The 22,167-nt window shown below is 44.3% G+C and overlaps 1 non-coding gene across 1 annotated transcript; it reads left to right on the top strand.

The window, feature by feature from the left end:
- The first annotated feature begins 7,818 nt into the window (after window positions 1-7,818).
- Window positions 7,819-7,891, top strand: TRNAG-CCC (transfer RNA glycine (anticodon CCC)). The gene has a single exon. It is a non-coding gene; the product is annotated as a tRNA-Gly (tRNA).
- Window positions 7,892-22,167: the final 14,276 nt, after the last annotated feature.

Genomic DNA, 22,167 nt, shown 5'->3' with positions numbered 1-22,167 from the left:
GTGGGCAGAGGAGCCTGGTAGGCTGCAGTCCATGGGGTCGAGAAGAGTCGGATACGACTGAGCGACTTCACTTTCACTTTTCACTTTCATGCATTGGAGAAGGAAACGGCAACCCACTCCAGTGTTCTTGCCTGGAGAATCCCAGGGACGGGGGAGCCTGGTGGGCTGCTGTCTATGAGGTCACACAGAGTCGGACACGACTGAAGCGACTTAGCAGCAGTAGCAGCAGCAGCAGCCTGTGTGTTGGAGGGCAGCTTGAAAATGTGTAGTCTGTGACAACACAGGTCAATATTACAGCCAACTCATATGTGGCTATTGCCATGAAATTAAAAGACACTTGCTCCTTGGAAGAAAACCTGTGACAAACCTAGACAGTGTATTAAGAAGCAGAGACATCACTTTGCTGACAAAGATCTGTATAGTTAAAGCTGTGATTTTTCCATTAGTCATGTACGGATGTGAGAGTTGGACCGTAAAGAAGGCTGAGCACCAAAGAATTGATGCTTTTGAACTATGGTGCTGGAGAAAACTCTCAAGAGTCTCTTGGACAGCGAAGAGATCAAACTAGTCCATCCTAAAGGAAATCAACCCTGAATATTCATTAGAAGGACTGATGGTGAAGCTGCAGCTCCAATACTTTGGCCACCTGATGTGAAGGGCCAACTCATTGGAAAAGGCTCTGATGCTGGGAAAGATTGAAGGCAGGAGGAGAAGGGGGCAACAGAGGATGAGATGGTTGGATGGCATCAGTGACTCCATGAACTAAGAAAACTCTGGGAGATAGTGGAAGACCAAGGAACTTGGCATGATGCTGTCCATGAGGTCACAAACAGTTGGACACAACTTAACGACTGAACAACAAAGTAAAAATTCACTTCCCCATTCAGTAGTCACATTTCAGGAGCACAAGAGCTTCATGTGTGTGGTGGAAACACTCTCAGGCAACAGGGATATAGAACATTCCATAATCACAGAGAGTTCTGTTGGACAGTTCAGGGCTTCTAGTCACCAACATCTGGTCACTCAATTCCATCACCATGACAGTTCAAGGACTTTTTCTTATCAAGGACTCTTCAATTGTTGAACACCTATTGTCCACCAAGCATAAAAAATAATACATTCCATATATGCTGTGCTGTGCTGTGCTTAGTCACTCAGTCATGTTTGAGTCTTTGCAACCCCATGGACTGCAGCCTACCAGGCTCTTTGTCCATGGAGATTTTCCAGGCTAGAATACTGGAGTGGGTTGCCATGCCCTCCTCTAGGGGATCTTCCCAGCCCAGGGATACAACTCAGGTGTCCCACATTTCAGGCAGATTCTTTACTGACTGAGCCACCATGGAAGCCCAAGAATACGGGGGTGGGTAGCCTATCCCTTCTCCAGGGTATCTTTCCAACCCAGGACTTGAACTTGGGTCTCCTGCATTGCAGGGGAATTCTTCACCAGCTGAGCTACTAGGGGAAACCCCACCTTCAATATATCTTCTCCCTCAATCCCTGAAATTCTTTTAAAGCTTTTTAAAGGTCAAACACTAATCTTATGCATCAACTAATATGATAAACACTTTGTATTGTTGTTGTTTAGTCACTCAGTCGTGTCCGACTCTCTGTGACCCCATGGATTATGTAACCCACCAGGCTCCTCTGCCTGTGGGATTTGCCAGGCAAGAATACTGGACTAGGTTGCTATTTCCTTCTCCAGGGTATCTTCCCAACTCAGGGATCGAACTTGGGTCTCCTGCAATGGAGGTGGATTCTGTGTGGTTTTACTTAATTATCAGACAAAACTGGGAGATTAGTATTAATGTTATCCTCATTTTACAATTGGTGAAACTGAGGCAAAGGGAGTTTATGGAACTTTCCTTGACCAATCGTACAACTAATAAAGGCTGAAGGTAGAATAGAACCCGGGAAATTGGGTTGTGATGTTTTTGCTCCTGAATATTTCACTTTGTCATGCTTTTCATTTGGTTTCTTTTTTATCTTTTCTGTGAAATTGTTTTCTGCACCTCTTTAAGTGAATATATATCTAACTATTTAAAAATATGTTTTTGTACTTTGTATTTCAAAATAATTTTAAACATGGAAATATTGTAGAAATAGACTAATAAGACTTTGGGACAATTTGTGAATGTGTTGCAGACTCGATCTCCCATTATTTCCAAATATTTTAGTATTTTTCCAAACCAAAGCTACTTTCCTAAATAACTATGTAACAGACATCCAAATCGGGAAATTAACATTGATAGATTTTTGCCATCTGATCCACAGATCCCATTCAAGTTTTGCCATTTGTCTTCATCGTGTCCTTTATAGAAAAGGGGGGACTTCCCTGGCAGTCCAGTGGTTAAGACTCTGCGCTTCCACTGCAGGGGGTTCGGGTTCTGACCCTGGTCAGGGAACTAAGATCCTGCATGCCACCTAGTGCTGCCAAAAAGAAAAACAGAATCAACTCCAGGATCTTTGTGCTTTATTTTAGTTACAATGTCTCTTTCAATCTAGAACAGTTCCCTAGTCTTTCTTTGACTCCATGACCTTCATCCTTTTGAGGATCTTCATCCTTTTGAGGATCCTCAAGCCAATAGTTTTGTAGACTATCCGTCAATTTGGGTTTATCAGATCTTTTCTTGTTATTAGATTTGGGTTATATAAGTCTTTGGCAGGAAGACAGAAATGAAAATGTGTTCTCAGTACATTATATTTTGGATATTAATCAAATGGTACTTAGAAATCAAGATTTGGGCAGTAAGTGTATTTATTACCATTGGAGTATTACTCTTCCAGAAGCAGGAGATAAATATATGTGTGTACACACATCTCCATCTGTATTGAAATCTATGGATTCATAATACTATTCTTATTTCAGTTCAATGCCACGTAAGATTCATGTCTTTTTTTCTCCCTTCCTGTATTTTTAAGTCTCTTATTCTACAGAAAGAAAACTGACTTGTACTGTGCTCAACAGAGTCACCTATCTGATCAAACTCCCCATATGTAGTCTTTCACCATGACTTTAAAGATACTTTTCTCACTGTATCCAGGCTCTGATCCACATGGGGCCACTGACGTCCCCTCACCACAGGCTTCCCGTCCAAAGCAATTTCTCAGTCCAAAGCACTGTCTTTAGAAAGGGAGACGGGGGAAAGAGGATCAGGGAAGAAAGAAGAGAGGCAGGGAGGGAGGGATGGAGAGAAGGAAGGAAGGCACGAGAGAAGGAGAAAAGGGAAGGAGAAGGGGAGAAAACAAATGAAACTGATTTTAGGGGAAAATTAGAATCCAGAAAAAATTTTAACACATAAACTGATTTAATAGAATTCATATCAGAAAATTCTATGTTAATATAAATGGATTATTTGAAGATAATTCTAACTGAAGGTCTATACTTTAAAATACAGAGTAAAATCCCCCAGATATCAGAATTGTTGATTATCTATCATAAGAATGATGGAGTTTACTATTCACCAGGTCAAAAAGTTGACATCAATACAATGGGGTTGGGCTTCCCAGGTGGCTCAGAGATAAAAGTACCCACCTGCCCATGCTAGAGGACAGGGGTTCTATCCCTGGGCCGAGAAGGTCCCCTGGAGGAAGAAATGGCAACTCACCCCAGTATTCTCACTGGGATAATCCCATAGACAGAGGAGCTTGGCAGGCTACAGGCCATGGGGTCTCAGAGTCAGACACAACTGAGCACACATCACATCACATAATGGGGTTAAATACTTTTAATCAGTATTTCTATAAACTTGATCCTGATGGAAATAAGACTAGTATAAGTAAAATAGAAATCAGATGAAATCAGACTGCCTCTGAATGTATTATATCGATAATGGATCAAACGTCGAATTCACCTAATTAAGCTAATGACCTCAAGAAGAGTTCCTGATCCCTAAGACTATATTGTGAGGATTAAATGGATTGAAGGACATAATGTATGTCCAAGGTTTAGCCCATGGTACATCGCAGTGGCAGTATAAATGATGATGATGGTAATAAGGAACATTTCCAAGAATGAGTTCCAGGGCTTTTGTTTTGTCCCTGGACGTGGGAAAAGGAGCAGAGGTTAGCAGTAGGTTGCCGTGTACACACAGGAAGAATTCAGATTTAATGACTCCAGCTCTCATGGCAAAGTCCGTGCAGTCTGGTTTGCCAAAGGAGACCCAGATGACTGTGTATTTCCCAATAAGTCAGCCACTGTGAGTTGATTAAAGATGATGAGCTGTAGGACCAAAGGCAAATGAAGGCATCAAAGAGATCTTTCGTTGTGAAGTTGAGCGGCAAAGCCCACGTTGGCTGAGAGTGATAGAGCAGTGTCAGATGAAAATGGATGAAAGGTACCTGCTGATGAAAGAGGAAGAATGTGGGAACCAATCTTACTCTGTCCAGGCCGGCATTTTCCACGTGGGTTTGAAGCTTAGATCAATGACATCTCCCCAGCTAACAGAATAAAGGCGTCGCCATTCTCATCAAGGCAATTTTCAGAAGATGCCATTTCAAGTGGAGGTTAGTGTGGCAGGAAGAACTTCCCCGATGATTTTCTTCTTTCTTGAGGCTGCAGAATACTAATGATGGTCAGGAGCCAGAATATAGAGAAAGAGCTGGGATAATACACAGAAAGTTGCTGAAACTCAGACCACGAAAACTTAGACTCATTGGCCTTTGAAACACTGCTTAACACGCAATAAGTGCTCAATACATACCTATTGAATGAAAGACTGAATGAATGTGTCTCAGATGCTGGAATGGTTTTCTCCTCCCAGTGCCCCTCCTCCCATGACTTAGTTAAATTGTAGCCAAGGTATAAAAATATCGACCGCTAAGAAGATGAACAACATCAGTTCAGTTCAATCCAGTCACTCAGTCCTGTCCAACTCTTTGCAACCCCATGGACTACAGCATGCCAGGCTTCCCTGTCCATCACCAACTCCCAGAGTTTGTTCAAACTCATGTCCATCGAGTCGGTGATGCCATCCAATCATCTCATCCTCTGTCGTCCCCTTCTCCTCCCGCCCTCAATCTTTCCCAGCATCAGGGTCTTTTCCAAATGAGTCAGTTCTTCACATCAGGTGGCCAAAGTATTGGAGTTTCAGCTTCAATATCAGCTCTTCCAATGAATATTCCTTTAAGATGAACTGGTTGGATCTCCTTTCAGTCCAAGAAGATAAACAACATAAGAAAGCTCAAATAACATGGGGAAAATAGGAACGGCTGTCAGGGCTTCCCCGGTGGCTCAGTGGTAAAGAATCCACCTGCCAATGCAGGAGTCATGGGTTCTAGCCCCGGTGGGGGAAGATCCCACACGCCACTGAGCAACTAAGCCTATATGCCACGACTACTGAGCCGGTGCTCCAGACTCTGGGAGCCTCCACGACCGAAGCCTGCACACCCATGCTCTGCAACAAGAGAAGCCACCCCAGTGTGACACCTGAGCACCGCAACTAGAGAGTCACGCCAGATCCCCACAACAAGAAAAGGCCACGCAACAACAAAGACCTGGTGTAGCCAAAAATAAATAAATAAAATTATAATAAAAAGAAAAGCTGCCACTGTGATTATAAATCTTGCACTCAATTAATATTTGTTGAGAGTTCTACTTGAAGTGTGATGTCTAGGAGGTGAGGATTGCAAAATTAAGCCATCTAAACCCACAGAGCTTATGGACCAGAAGGAGGTAGAAGTATAAATATCCATTCACACTAGAAAATTTATTGACTACTTGCTGTATTTCAGGACACAGATACAAACAAAGCAAAGTTGATGGCCTCCACAAAGTTCATGGTCTGCAGGGGGAGACAGATAATGAAACAGAAAATTATGTCACTGTGAGAAATGCTGTGCCAAAGGCAGTTGTAGGGTCAGGATAAAACTGTATTAACCTACTTCCTCTGTGGTCCAGTGGTTAAGACTCTGAGCTTCCAATGCTGGGGGTGCAGGTTCGATCCCTGGTCAGGGAACTAAGATCCCACACACCATACGGTGGGCCAATAAATAAGTAAATAAAACTGCATTTAGTTCAGATGGTTGGAGGATGTAAGTTATCAACTAAGGAAGCATGGCAAGGTTCCATCCACCAGGAATGTTGCTTGGTGAATTGCCAAGGCAGAGAGCTATCTATTTTCCCCCGAAATAGTTAACCAATTTCTTAATGTAGAGAGATTGAATAAGCCTTCTGTCTCACACCAGTTTGAAACAGCATCTTTATTATGAAGTTGCTACCTTACTGTGTGAGTATCATATTAGCCTGTGTCAGTCTCTCTCCCCCGGTCCATTAATCTGTCTCTTCCTGCATAATGCCATACTATTAAATTTATTGTCCTCCTACAGCTCTCACAGATATTAAACACAATCTCACCTTGTTACCTTGCTTAATTTTTTTTTCTGGGCCAAATGCGTTTTAGAATCAGTTTGTCAAGTTTCCCAAAAAATGTCCTACCGGGATTTATGTCATAATTGCATTAAACCAGTAAATTAATTGAGAGAACCTGTTTATAATATCAACTCTTGCCTCTTAAGATGATGACATGTTTCTACATGAAGCCAAGGAACTTGTGAGTGTTCCTCAGTACAGTTTCGTAATTTAATTCATATATGATGTTTATTCCTCGAGGGTTTAAAAACTAATTATTTTAGTTGCTATGGGGGAATGGGGTTGTTTCACATTATATTTTCTAACTGCTAATAGCTAACACATAAGAAAGCTGTTCATGTGTGTGTGTGTGTGTGTGTGTGTGTTGTTAATTTTCGTGTGTAGCCCCTGTACTCCCCTTTCTTGTTATTCAGTTGCTCAGTTGTGTCCAATTCATTTGGACCCCTTGGACTGCAGCAGACCAGGCTCCTCTGTCTTCCACCGTCTCCTGGAGTTTGCTCAAACTCATGTCCATAGAGTGGGTGATGCCATCCAACCATCTCATCCTCTGTCACCCCCATGTCCTCCCCCGCTCAATCTTTCCCAGCATCACGGTCTTTTCCAATGAGTTGGCTCTTCGCATCAGGTGGCCCAAAGTATTGGAGCTTCAGCTTCAGCATCAGTCCTTCCAACGAATATTTAGAGTTGATTTCCTCTCCTATAGGATTGAATGGTTTGATCTCTTTGGTGTCAAATGGACTCTCAGGAGCCCTAGTCTTATTCTAAGACTTTTTCAGGTGTTTTTCCTATGTTAGATAATCATATAAACAATGATAGTTCTGGACTTCCCTGCTGATCCAGTGGTTGAAACTCCGCGCTACCACTGAAAGGGGCTTGGGTTGGCTCCTTGGTCGATTGTATTTCATACAATTCCTGGTTCATAGTAAGTTGTAGGTTAAAGGTAGCTTTGATTTTATTGTTGTAGTGTTGTTGTTGTCTTCATGCTATTTTTCTAATAAATTAATGATATTTATGACCCTCTACACTATAAGCCAGAGAAGGCAATGGCACCCCACTCCAGCACTCTTGCCTGGAAAATCCCACGGATGGAGGAGCCTGGTGGGCCACAGTCCATGGGGTTGCTAAGAGTCGGACAAAACTCAGTGACTTCACTTTCACTTTTCACTTCCATGCATTGGAGAAGGAAATGGCAACCCACTCCGGTGTTGTTGCCTGGAGAATCCCAGGGACGGGGGAGCCTCATGGGCTGCCATCTATGGGGTCGCACAGAGTCAGACACGACTAAAGCGACTTAGCAGCAGCAGCAGCAACACTATAAGCTCCTAAAGGGCAGACTTTATTGTTATTCTTTATGGTTCTTAGCCTACCCAGCATAGAGTTTCTAGGGTGTAGTCTAAATTTGCCTAAGTCACTCACTTAGGGCCCCTGACAAAAAGGAGGCTTCAGGGACTTCCCTGGTGGTCCAGTGGTTAAGACTCTGCACTCCCAATGCAGGGGGCACAGGTTCAATCCCTGGTCAGAGAACTAAGATCCCACATGACACCCTTCATGTCCAGTGAATAAATTAATAACATTTCCACTAAACAATGTATCATCCTTAAAAAAAAAAGTATACATAGCAATTAAGCAGCTCCTGGTACTTGAAAATTATGGTGCCCATAAGTATTAAAATGTGAAACTTAAAAACTTTGGCTATTAAAAAAAATTATTAAAAAAAAAGTTCTCAGCATTGTCAAAATTTGGGACTTCCCTGGTTGTGCAGTGGCTAAGACTCCACACTCCCAATGCAGGGGGTCCAGGTTCCATCCCTGGTCAGGGAACTCGATCCCAAGTGAGTGTGATCAGTCACTCAATCATGTCTAACTCTTCAAAACCCCATGGACTGTAGTCTGCCAGGCTCCTCAGTCCGTGGGATTCTTCAAGCAAGAATACTGGGGTGGGTTGCCATTTCCTTCTCTGGGAGATCTTCCCAACCCAGGGATCGAACCTATGTTTCCTGGGTCTCTTGCATTGGTAGGCAAATTCTTTACCACTGTGCCACCTGGGAATCCTGCACACCACAACCCAGAGTTTACTTGCTGCAACAGAAGGTCCCATTTGACACAGCTAAGACCCAGAGCAACCTAATTAATTTTTTTTTTTAAAGGTGACTTCAGGTTATCCATACCTATTCAGTTCAGTTCAGTCCCTCAGTCGTGTCCGACTCTTTGTGACCCCATGAATCACAGCTCACCAGGCCTCCCTGTCCATCACCAACTCCCGGAGTTTACTCAAACTCATGTCCATTGAGTCGGTGATGCCATCCAACCATCTCATCCTCTGCCATCCCCTTCTCCTCCTGCCCCCAATCCCTCCCAGCATCAGGGTCTTTTTCAATGAGTCAACTCTTCACATGAGGTGGCCAAAGTATTGGAGTTTCAGCTTAGGCATCAGTTCTTCCAATGAACACCCAGGACTGATCTCCTTTAGGATGGACTGGTTGGACCTACTTGCAGTCCAACAGACTCTCAAGAGTCTTCTCCAACTCCACAGTTCAAAAGCATCAGTTCTTCAGCGCTCAGCTTTCTTCACAGTCCAACTCTCACATCCATACATGACCACTGGAAAAATCATAGCCTTGAGTAGATGGACCTTTGTTGGCAGAGTAATGTTTCTGCTTTTGAATATGCTTATCTAGGTCGGTCATAACTTTCCCTCCAAGGAGTAAACATCTTTTAATTTCATGGCTGCAATCACCATCTGCAGTGATTTTGGAGCCCCCAAAAATAAAGTCTGACACTTTTTCCACTGTTTCCCCATCTATTTCCCGTACTTATTGGACCAGATTAATTAAATTTTTTTAAAAAGGTGGCTTCAAGCTATCCACAACTATTGAACCAGAGTCTCCAGAAATCGGTCCCAGAACTAAGGATTTTTAGTAATCATCAAGCAACTCTCTGTACCCTAATTTGATAGCACTGTCTTAGTGACTAACACCGTGAGTGCTGAGTACATGTCGACTGGATGATATGAATGAAAATAATTGCACTGGATCACATAGCTGGTTAAGTGGTTTAGTGGGGAATTTACGAGTTATTTTATTATTAGGGACAAAAGCCTCAGTTAGAGAAAGTTGTTAAGACTTCCCAATCTATGATTTATTATTAAAATTCAAGGGCTTTAGGTAATAAGTGGTGCATAGTAGGCACTCAACACCTAGTGTTGAATTGGTGGGTGATACACAGACAGGAGGAAACCAGAGCCACAGTTCAGCCCCGGACCCCAGCAACGCTCCTCTGTGAACTCAGGGAAGAAGGGCAGATAAACCCCAGACTGTCCCTCTCGTCATTAATAGCATCTCAGCATCACTTTTAAAGGAAACCCTCTTTTGTAGCATCAGCCCCATTGTTGCGGATGCACTCATTAATTTTGCCAATTAAAGATCCAAAATAATAATTTGTCTTTTCCACTTGAGGAGGTTCATCCAACTCCCAAATACGTGTAGTTTGTATTTGTTGTTTTTTCAATTATAAAAGTAACGTGTTTATTGGGGGAAACTTGGAAGATAGAGACAAACATAAAAAGAAAATAAAACGTCAGCCACAATCCCTCCATGTATTATTGTTCTCATTTGAAGGCTGCTCTTGCCTTCCTGTTTTATTAGGATTTTTTTTTTACACAGCTCATAAGTTGCAGAGCTCTGGTAAGTGCTGCTTACATTATAAAGAAGATTCAAAACATTATTTTCAACAGCTACATAATAGTCTATCATATGGAGTATGACGTACCCTTTTATTCTCCTATTGGACTTTTTAGCTTATTACCAGAATCTCATTATTACAAAGAACGGTTTCTTGAGCATCCTTGTAGATGCACATATTAAATTTGTTTTCACTCGTGATTATTTCCTTATGATAAACTCCTACAAGTGGAGTTACTGTGTCAACAGGTAAGAGCATTTCTAAAGTTCAGGGTGTGTATTAGCTGCTTTTCACAGTGTTTGCAAAAATGTATGTCCCCTACGGTGAGTCTGATGGTATCTGTGTATGACATGTTCTGGTTTATTCATTCATTTATTGGGAACTGGTCTCCCCAGATAAAAGGAAAAGTTCTAAAAATTGGGAGAAGAGTTCAAAAAGCATCGTTGGGGACTTCCCTGGGGTGCAGTGAATGAGAGTTCGCCTGCCAACGCAGGGGACAAGGGTTTGATCCCTGGTGTAGGAATCTCCCACCCGCGGCAGAGTAACTAAGCTTGTGCGCCACAGCTACTGAAACTCTAGAGCCTGCCCACCTAGAGCCTGTGCTCCGCAACGAAAGAAGCCACCGCCGCAAGAAGCCCACGCTGCAACAAGAGTAGCCCCGCTCGCAGCATCTAGAGAACAGCAGTGAAGACCCAGCACAGTCAAAATAAACAAATGTTTTCATAACAATACTAAAAGCATTGTCAGTCCTAGACAGCAGAAGCCCAGTTAACAAGTTTAGATGCCTCACTTTCTCTGGACTTTTTAAAATTATTATTATATCTTTTGACCACAAGGCACGCGAGTTCTTAGCTCCCCAACCAGGAATCGAACCTGTGCCCCCTGCATTGAAAGTCTGACGTCTTAACCACTGGACCCCCAGGGAAGTTCCATCCCTGAACTTTTATCTCAAAAAAAAGGGACTAAGCTGAGTTTTGATTGGCATCTGCCATTTGATAGTTAGACCCCTCAGAGCATGCTCTGCTTTGGGTGTGGAAAGGAGTTTGAGTTTATGAAGAAAGATGGGTGAAAGAGACTAACGGGTATGAATTGAGTCCCAGGATTCTGGGAAGAAATTTTGATTCCATCACCGACCAGCTGTGAATTTGGACACATCACTTACCTTTTCAGCCACAGTGTCTTTTTTAAAAATATTTACTTATTTATCTGACTGTATTAGGTCTTAGTTGTAGCACCCGGGATCTTCGTTATATCGTGCAAGATCTTTACTTGCAGCACACAGTCTTAGCTCCCCGACCAGGGATTAAACCCACGTCCCCTGCATTGCAAAATGGATTCATTCTTCCTTTTTCTATTCCTTTACTTTTTAATTGGAGGATAACTGCATTACAACACAGTGTTGGTTTCCGCTGCACAAAAAGGTGAATCAGCCATAAGTATACATATATCTCCTACCTCTTGAGCCTCCCTCCCACCTCCCCAACCGCATCCTACCCCCTAAACCTCATCCCACCCTTCTAGGTCATCACAGAGCACGAGGCTGAGCTCCCTGTGTTATACAGAGGCTTCCCACTAGCTGTCTGTTTCACACAAGCGGTATATATATGTCAATGCTACTCTTTCAGTTCGTCCCACTCTCTCATCCCCCACTGTGTCCACAACTTCGTCCTTTACCTCTGCGTTTCTATTCCTGCCCTGCAAATAGGTTCATCAGCACCATTTTTCTAGATTCCGTTCAGTTCAGTTCAGTCACTCAGTCATGTCCGACTCTTTGTGACCCCATGGACTGCAACACGCTAGGCTTCCCTGTCCATCACCAACTCCCAGAACTTGCTCAGACTCATGTCCATCAAGTCAGTGATGCCATCCAGCCATCTCATCCTCTGTCGTACCCTTCTCCTCCTGCCCTCAGTCTTTCCCAGCATCAGGGTCTTTTCCAATGAGTCAGTTCTTCTCATCAGGTGGCCAAAGTATTGGAGCTTCAGCATCAGTCCTTCCAGTGAATATTCAGGACTGATTTCCTTTAGGATTGACTGGTTTGATCTCCTTGCAGTCCATATATATGCTAGATTCTGTATATATGCATTAATATACGATATTTGTTTTTCTCTTTCTGACTTATTTCACTCTGTATAACAGGCTCTAGGTTCATCTGCCTCAGTTCTACTGACTCACATTCCTTCCTTTTTATGGACAAGGCAGATACTTAACCGCTGGACCACCAGGGACGTCCCAGCCTTGGTGTCTATCACATGGGGCTGGTATTAGTACCTGTCTCATCATAGATCTGATATGAAGATCAAATGTCATCGTCCGCAGAGAGAACTTAGCTATGAGTCATCACTGTTTGATAGATGAGGAAACCGAGTCTTAATGAGTGATCCGGTCATGTCACATAGTGCGTTATTTGCAGAACTTTCAGGGAAAGCCAGCCCCTTCTGGGCCCCAGGGGGTCCAAAGCTGGACCCTTCTCCTCTGTGCCATTCTGCTTCCCCGTCTCCTCCCTTCCCTGCAGGGCCTCCCAACGGCCCCCGGAGCTGCTCTCGGAGGGACGAACCACAGCCTAAGCCCATCGTGTGTGGTGTTCATTTGTGTCTCAGCCTTGGGCTTCCTGCTCAGGTGTCGGACCTCCTCTGAGTCACGAGGAAGGGATGTTGAGAGCTGATAAGGCTCTGCTGTCATTGGAGAGAAACGGTTGAGACAGAGATGGTCTTCGAGCCTGTCCGTGGTGGTGAATGAAGAGCTGTGAGCTGCTCCTCAGACCCATTTAAAACAACAGAAGGACGTCATTCAGCCAGAATTCCCTCTGCCGAGTGTGTCTCCTATTAAGCCTTCCTTTGTGTGGGGCCAACAATGGGCTGTGATCACTTCGGCTGGTGAAAGGGAACAATATGCCTCCGAGGGAGTACAAGATGGCATTTCTCTGAGACACCTTTTGTTAGGTGAGCTGTCACTGAAATATGGGGATAAGCAAACTGTTTCTGAGCACAGAGTTATGCGAAGAAGATGATAAAGAGGGAAGCTTTCTGAATAGCCCTATGGGCACTTGGCTCTGAGAGGATGAGAAGGACTTTTTTTTTTTTTAATGATTTTGTACAAGAAGAATGAGGATGGAGCTGTGAAAGTGGAACTTTTACCCATGATCCTCTCCCAAGGTACTGCTTCCTGAGCAATATCATCGACACCCTCAGTGTTGCTTCCTCCTCTTCCTGGTCACCACCACCAGCACCATCACCATGGGTACCATTTTTGAAGTGCTTATGATGGGCTGGGTCTTCACGTCCAGTCTCTCATGGTATTACCATGACAGTCATGTGAGGTGGTTCTCTTTCTTTATATTTTATGGGAAAGGAAACTGGGGCTCCAAGAAGGTAAGGAAGTTCCATGGTGTGTAGAAAAGAATTTAACCTTGCCCAAAGAAAGAGGTGGCTTCCCTGATAACTCAGTTGGTAAAGAATCTGCCTGCAATTCAGGAGACCCCAGTTTGATTCCTGGGTCAGGAAGATCCCCTGGAGAAGGGAAAAGCTACCCATTTCAGTATTCTGGCCTGGAGAATTCCATGGACTGTATGGTTCCATGGGTTCACAAAGAATGGGACACGACAGAGCGACTTTCACGTTCAAGGAATGATGTGGTCTTCGCCCTGAGTATCGGAGAGGTAATCTCTAAGTCCTTAGAATGGCATGCCTGGGGGAGTGCATTTGGGCTTCCCAGGAGGCGCTGGTGGTAAAGAACCCACCTGCCAAAGCAGGAGACGTAAGAGACACGGGTTTGATCCCTGGGTTGGGAAGATCCCTCTGAAGGAGGGCATGGCAACCCACTGCATTATTCATGCCTGGAGAATCCCAGGGACAGAGGAGGCTGGCGGGATATAGTCCATGGGGTCACAAAGAGTTGGACATGACTGAGTGACTTAGCAGGCACGCAAACAGGAGTACTTTTGACATGTGGGGCTCTTCTGTCATACCATGTGATTTAGGATGGGGGCTGAGTCACACATATCTGTTCAACTTCCAGAAGTCTGGAGACTGAGATCAGACACAAGAATGGTCAACCAAGCCTATGAGATTTGGCCCCAATAACACTGAGGCCCCAATAACACTGAGGCCCCAGTAACACTGAGGCCTGGCTGGGCTTCCTGGGTTGGCAAGACTCCACAGGTACTGTCACACATGGTTGCCAGGAAAAGTTTTGTCCTCGAGCTCGCTGGAAGGTCACCACTGGAAGCCCTATGCCTGCCGCTTTCCTGGACTCTGTCCCATGGGTCTCTTCCCCTTGACTGATTTGTATCTGTATGCTTTCACTGTTATAAATCCTAAGTGTGAGTTTTACAGCTTTCACTGAATTCCGTGACTCCTTCTGGTGAATTACCTCACCTGATAGCTGCCTCGTCTGTGCGTGTTCTAAGTCACTTCAGTCGTGTCCAGCTCTTTGCAACCCTATGGACTATAGCCCACCAGGCTCCTCTGTCCGTGGAATTCTCCAGGCAAGAACACTGGAGTGGGTTGCAATTCCCTTCTCCAGGGGATCTTCCCAACCCAGGCATTGAACCCATGTCTTTCATGTCTCCTGCATTGGCAAGTGGGTTCTTTACCACTGGAGCCACCTGGGAAGCCCAAGAGTTGCCTTAGGGACCCCCAAATTCCACTTAATGTCAAAAGTAAGAGTGGTTTTGGGAATTTCCAAACTCTGCATTTGGTGTCAAAAGTAAGGGTGTTCTTGTGAATGGCACACATGGGTAGAGTGAGATTTGAACGCTGGTTGATCTGACTCCAAGTCCACTGGTTTTTGATGAAATAGTTTATGGGAGCAAGTCTCAACCACAGTCTCAAACATGGCTATGTATGAAGATTACATGGGAGTTTGTCAAATAGATGGATAACTGGACCCCATCTCAGTCCTACTGAAAGAGAATTTCTAGGAGTTAACACCACAGAATGTCTACTGTTTGGTTTTAATAAAGTCTCTGGTTGATTCTCATAGGGTTAGCCTAGCACCAGTCCATAGATGCTGGTAACAACATTGCTTCATGAAAATCCCCTTGCTCCATTGTTTCAAAGGCATTTTCCTACTCAAGCATTTAGTTCTCACATGTGATGAATCCCTCAAAGCATTTGGGATTCTCCTTGAGGGTGGGGACAGTAGCTTTTTATTTCTGCATCTTTCATATCCAACATAGAGATTGGCACATCAGGTGTTTGTCAGATGAATGAATTAATATATTTCTGGTCTGACAACTTCATAACTAACTACATTATCTGGTGCAAATGATTATGCAATAAATTAATACTTATTATTGCTATTATTTAATACTGCTGCTGCTGCTAAGTCGCTTCAGTCGTGTCCGACTCTGTGTGACCCCATAGTCGACAGCCCACCAGGCTCCCCTGTCCCTGGGATTCTCCAGGCAAGAACACTGGAGTGGGTTGCCATTTCCTTCTCCAATGCATGAAAGTGAAAAGCGAAAGTGAAGTTGCTCAGTCATATCCGACTCTTAGCAACCCCATGGACTGCAGCCTACCAGGCTCCTCCATCCATAGGATTTTCCAGGCAAGAGTATTGGAGTGGGGTGCCGTTGTCTTCTCCGATTATTTAATACTAAAGAATAAAATTATTAATTAATGTATTTAAGTGTGAAAGTGTTAGTTGCTCAGTCATTTCTAACGCTGTGATGCCATGGACGATAGCCTGCCAGGTTCCTCTGTGCATGGAATTCTCCAGGCCAGAATACTGGAGTAGGTAACCATTCCCTTCTCCCAGGGATCTTCCTGACTCAGGGATTGAACTTGCGTCTCCCGCATTGCAGATTCTTTACCATCTGAGCCACCAGGGGAACTTAAGTGTATTTTAATTAAATATTTGATTAAAATTAACAAAAATTAGTATTAAGTAATTTTTTATGATATAAGGGCTAACAGGAAAAAAACGTAATTAACCTCAATGTACCTCTGACTTCGCACTCTGAAACTGGCGCATCACAGAGACAGAGCCTCAGACAGATCCTCCTCCATTCCGACTTAGAGGAAGGAGAGGACTTGGTCAAGAGGTGGGATCACTGAGTGCCCTCCTGCCCTCAGCGCCACACCAGGCACCCCACGTGTCATTTCATTTCCTCCACAGGTAACGTCCGGAAGGTTTTTGAACCAGCTGTTTTCTCAGCTTAAAATGCTTGGTTCCTGGTCTTGGTTCTTATTCATCCTTAAGATGGGAATCTCACGGACATGAACACGCCTTCCTCCAAACCAGGTGCCTTCTCTCTATTCTATGCTCTCAGAGCAGATGTCGTTCCATCTGTGGGACTGAGCTCTTGGAATTTCATCTGCTCATCTATGCAGTACTTCTTCCTTTTCTTCTAAATGCCACTGTAATGAGCAAAGGGCACCTTTCAAGTAGGACAGGGATTGTATTTACTCCCAGGACCCAGCACAATGCCTGACACCTGACAGCTTCACAGACCTATTACTGAATGGATAAATGAACCCTCAGGTGGGCTTCCCTGGTGGCTCAGAATCCACCTCATCTGCCAATGCAGGAGACTGGGTTCGATCCCTGGGTGGGGAAGATCCCCTGGAGGAGAGCATGGCAACCCACTCCAGTATTCTTGCCTGGAGAATCCTGGGGACAGAGGAGCCTGGTGGGCTGTGGTCCATGGGGTCACAAAGAGTCAGACAGGACTGAGGGATTAAACAATGAGTTACATTTAAGGCTTGTGGAGGGAAGTCTTGCCCCAGGTTGTGTGTCCAGGAAGCTGCAAAGGTGGGGCAAAGGTCCTCTCGATTCTGACATCTCTGCTCTCTTCTCCCCCACCCCCGCCTCCTCCTGGAAGGGCTGGGAAACTCAGAGCAGACTGAAGAAGACCCTCTCAGGGGCAGCTGCCATCTGACAAGCTGAGGAGGCAGGAGCTGCAGAGAAAGGATAAAGGGCTATTTATTATCCACTGGGTTTTAGAGGGAGAGTTACTTTAGCAGGTTATTTCCCAGAGACCAGGGATTTTGACCCTTCATTGAGGGAAGTGTCACACAGGGTAATGTGGGTTTATGAACTGCTCCCCTGGCCTTTGGGGAAGTGGAGAGTGTAAGAAGAGAGGCGTTAAATGGGGTCAAAAGAGGACCCCATTAAAATGGCATTCGGCTGAAATCCAGGCTCTGACAACAGTACCTCCATTTTGAAAGGGAGGAAAGGCTATTTATTCAGCTCAGCAAATCTCATTTTACTGTCCTGAAAGCAGTGGGATGGAATGAGATACACAAGGGCTTTAAGGGCAAAGAGGCTGGGAATGGATCTCAGATGTGCTGCTTGTGAGCTGTGTGATGTAGGAAAAGTTGCTTAACTTCTCTGTGCCTCAATTTCCTTGTTGGGAATAGGACGACAATGCCTATATTGCATGGCATTGGGGGGATATTCAATAAGACAAAGAACTTAAAAGCACCTAGCAGGGTTCCTATCACAGGCCAGACACTCAGGAGACCTTAGGTCTCGTTGAATGAAGTGTACTCATTTGAATTAAGGCCTCCATTGTTAGAATGGGGGCAGACGACTGGGATCATGAAAGGAGGATAATGAGGAACTAGTGACCCTTAGGGTCTCCCCCAAAACAAGGATACCCTGGTTTTCCTTCACATTTCCTGCCTTTGAATATTAACATACACCAGATCGCAATGGCACCCCACTCCAGTACTCTTGCTTGGAAAACCCCATGGACGGAGGAGCCTCTTAGGCTGCAATCCATGCGGTCGCTAAGAGTCAGATATGACTGAGCGACTTCACTTTCACTTTTCACTTTCATGCATTGGAGAAGGAAATGGCAACCCACTTCAATGTTCTTGCCTGGAGAATCCCAGGGACAGGGGAGCCTGGTGGGCTGCCGTCTATGGGGTCGCACGGAGTCGGACACGACTGAAGTGACTTAGCATAGCATAGCATAGATCCATGTTTTGGATGCAATCATTTGACATGGGCTTCCCCAGTGGCTCAGCAGTAAAGAATCTGCCTGCAATGCAGGAGACACAGGTTCAATCCCTGGGTCAGGAAGATTCCCTGGAGGAGGGCATGACAGCCCACTATAGTACACTTGCCTGGACAATTCCATGGACAGAGGAGCCTGGTGGGCCCCAGTCCATGGGTTCACAAAGAGTCTGACACAACTGAAGGGACTTAGCACGCAAGCACGCATGCCTTTGACATCAAAGCTTGAATAAACTGCACCATTAGCATTTCCCTGGGAATTTTCCAAAGTGATGATAAGTGACATCTTCAAGGTTCTGACTTTGGCTTGGAGCTATCGGAATCACCCGATTCAACTACTTTTTACATTTTTTTATTTATTAATTTATTTATTTTTAGCTGTGTTGTGTCTTTGTTGCAGTTCAAAGGCTTCTCTAGTTTCAGGGCATGGGCTTTGGAGCACGTGGGTCAGTAGTTGCGGTGAATGGGCTTAGTTACTCCAAGGCCTGTGGGATCTTAGTTCCCCCACAAGGGATCAAACCCATGTCCCCTGCTTTGGAAAGTGGATTCTTAACCACTGGACCACCAGGGAAGCCTCCCCAGTCCAGTTATTTATTTGGTGTGGACAGACAGCAATAGCTAACATTCTAGGGATCAATGCTTACCATGACTCAGAAAATGGATTAACATCCAGACATTAATGTATTCACAGCGTTTGATCTTCACAGACTAAAAAGCTCAATACTGTTTGTAACTGAGGCTCAAAGAGGTTGCCCAAGATCACATAGCTGCTAAGTGATGGGATTTAGATTTGAAGCAAGCAGTCTAACTCCACAGCCTTTGCTCAAAGCTTCTAGGATGCATCTCCCCCAACTAAGCAGGCTTCTCCTCTGTAGTAACTCCTGGGATGTTTAAGCCCAGAGATAATGGTGCTGAATCCAGCCTCTGTACATGGACAACAAATTAAATCTTGAAGACAGAGTTTTGGGTGAAGCAGAAAAGAATAGCTTTATTGCTTTGCCAGGTGAAGGGGGCCACAGTGAACTAATGCCCTCAAAACTGAACTGGACGGGATAGTGAGAAGTCTTGTCTGTTCAGGGCATGATCAGCTTGTGGATGGTCTTCTGATTGGTTGGTGGTGAGGTAATCAGGAGTCAGCGTGATCAACCTTCTGGTGTGAGGTCTATGTGCTTGTGGGCAGCATGCAACTTCTCCCACCTGGTGAGGGTTTCAGTATCTGCAAAACAGACAAAGATATTATTGCGTGTAACCCTTGACGGGAAATCAGGACCTGCCCCAAGGCTGTACTATTGTTTCTTGACTACTCCTCCATTGTCTTTACATCCCTTTCCTTTCTTTATTCAGTTCAGTTCAGTTCAGTTGCTCAGTTGTGTCCGACTCTGCGACCCCATGGACTGCAGCATGCCAGGCTTCTCTGTCCACCACCTGTTTGAACCTGCCTGATGGAACTTAAGTTGCTTAAGTGACTTAACTTTCTACAAATTTGTTCCAAGCCCAGTGATATATTTATTTATTTATTTTTGGCATGTGGGATCCTCCGGTCCCATCACTTCATGGGAAATAGATGGAGAAACAGTGGAAACAGTGTCAGACTTTATTTTTCTGGGCTCCAAAATCACTACAGATGGTGACTGCAGCCATGAAATTAAAAGACGCTTACTCCTTTGAAGGAAAGTTATGACCAACCTAGATAGCATATTCAAAAGCAGAGACATTACTTTGCCAACAAAGGTTCGTCTAGTCAAGGCTATGTTTTTTCCTGTGGTCATGTATGGATGTGAGAGTCGGACTGTGAAGAAGGCTGAGCGCCAAAGAATTGATGCTTTTGAACTGTGGTGTTGGAGAAGACTCTTGAGAGTCGCTTGGACTGCAAGGAGATCCAACCAGTCCAATTTGAAGATCAGCCCTGGGATTTCTTTGGAAGGAATGATGCTAAAGCTGAAACTCCAGTTCTTTGGCCACCTCATGTGAAGAGTTGACTCATTGGAAAAGACTCTGATGCTAGGAGGGATTGGGGGCAAGAGGAGAAGGGGACGCCAGAGAATGAGATGGCTGGATGGGATCACTGACTCGATGGACGTGAGTCTCAGTGAACTCCGGGAGTTGGTGATGGACAGGGAGGCCTGGCGTGCTGTGATTCATGGGGTCACAAAGAGTTGGACATGACTGAGCAACTGATCTGATCTGATCTGATCTGACCACAGATTGAACCTGTCTGTGCCCACTTTAGTGAAAACGTGGGGTGTTAACCACTGGACCACCAGAAGTCCCTCCGAGCCCAGTATTTTGTTTTTTAATCTTTTTGTATTTGAAATTTTTCATCTATGCTTATTCTCATTTTAAACAGATTTCTCATGGCACCTCATCTAACAGCTTTTTTTTAATCCTGTGATTTTTTTTTTCAATATCAAAATGATTTTTGAAGAAGTGCATTATCTAAAATTTACAAATCAATGGATTGGGCCCCTTGGGTGTGGGGGAATACTTGTCATAGCAAAGGGACTCTAAAGCAGCTAATTTGGGCAGTGGAAAGAACATAAAACAAAATGCGTGCACAGAAGCGTGGGCCAGCAGAGACTCAGGACAGTGATGGGTTTGATCTTTTCCATCTGAGTTTATTTCCAAATCCGTTTTTTTTTTTTTTAATTCTTTTATTAAAATTTTAATTGGAGGCTAATTGCTTTACAATCTTGTATTGGTTTTGCCATACATCAACATGAATCCTCCACGGGTGTACACGTGTTCCCAATCCTGAACCCCCCTCCTACCTCCTTCCCCATACCATCCCTCTGGGTCATGCCAGTGCACCAGCCCCAAGTGTCCTGTATCCTGCATTGAACCTGGACTGCGATTCGTTTCTTATATATTATACATGTTTCAATGCCATTCTCCCAAATCATCCCCTCCCCACCGAGTCCAAAAGACTGTTCTATATATCTGTGTCTCTTTTGCTGTCTCACATACATCTTTCTAAATTCCATATATATGTGTTAGTATACTGTATTGGTTTTTTCCTACAAATCTGTTTTAAAGGCAGGCCCCTGTGTGCTGAGTTAGCACCTCTTCTCTGCATTTGAATTAATATTGTTTTCTCTATGGGGCTTTGAGTTCCTCAGAGAGTTGTGTGTCAACTACAAATTGGCACCTGCCAAGAGCATTTGCCTGGGCTTCCCTGGTAACTCAGTCAGTAAAGAATCCTCCCATAATGCAGGAGACCCAGGTTCGATCCCTGGCTCAGGAAGATTCCTTGGAGAAGGAAATGGCAACCCACTCCAGTATTCTTGCCTGAAAAATCTCAGGGACAGACAGTCCATGGGGTTGCAAGAGTCAAATGCAGCTTAGCGACTAAACCACCGCTAAGAGAATTTGCCAGGGACTGAAAAGCAAAATGGCTGTCTGAGGAGGCCTTACAAATAGCTGTGAAAAGAAGAGAAGTGAAAAGCAAAGGAGAAAAGGAAAGCTATAAGCATCTGAATGCAGAGTTCCAATGAATAGCAAGAAGAGATAAGAAAGCCTTCCTCAGCGATCAATGCAAAGAATTAGAGGGAAACAACAGAATGGGAAAGACTAGAGATCTCTTCAAGAAAATTAGAGATACCAAGGGAACATTTCATGCAAAGGAGGGCTTAATAAAGGACAGAAATGGTATGGACCTAACAGAAGGAGAAGATATTAAGAAGAGGTGGCAAGAATACATAGAAGACTGTACAAAAAAGATCTTCATGACCAAGATAATCACGATGGTGTGATCACTCACCTAGAGCCAGACATCCTGGAATGTGAAGTCAAGTGGGCCTTACAAAGCATCACTATAAACAAAGCTAGTGGAGGTGATGGAATTCCTGTTGAGCTCTTTCAAATCCTGAAAGATGATGCTGTGAAAGTGTTGCACTCAATATGCCAGCAAATTTGGAAAACTCAGCAGTGGCCACAGGACTGGAAAAAGTCAGTTTTCATTCCAATCCCAAAGAAAAGCAATGACAAAGAATGCTCAAACTACCGCACAATTGCACTCATCTCACACGCTAGTAAAGTAATGCTCAAAATTCTCCAAGCCAGGCTTCAGCAATACGTGAACTGTGAACTTCCAGATGTTCAAGCTGGTTTTAGAAAAGGCAGGGGAACCAGAGATCGAATTGCCAACATCCACTGGAT

This window comes from Bos taurus, chromosome 25, assembly GCF_002263795.3.
Source record: "Bos taurus isolate L1 Dominette 01449 registration number 42190680 breed Hereford chromosome 25, ARS-UCD2.0, whole genome shotgun sequence".
NCBI lineage: Eukaryota > Metazoa > Chordata > Mammalia > Artiodactyla > Bovidae > Bos > Bos taurus.
This window is presented reverse-complemented; position numbering and strand designations above follow the sequence as displayed.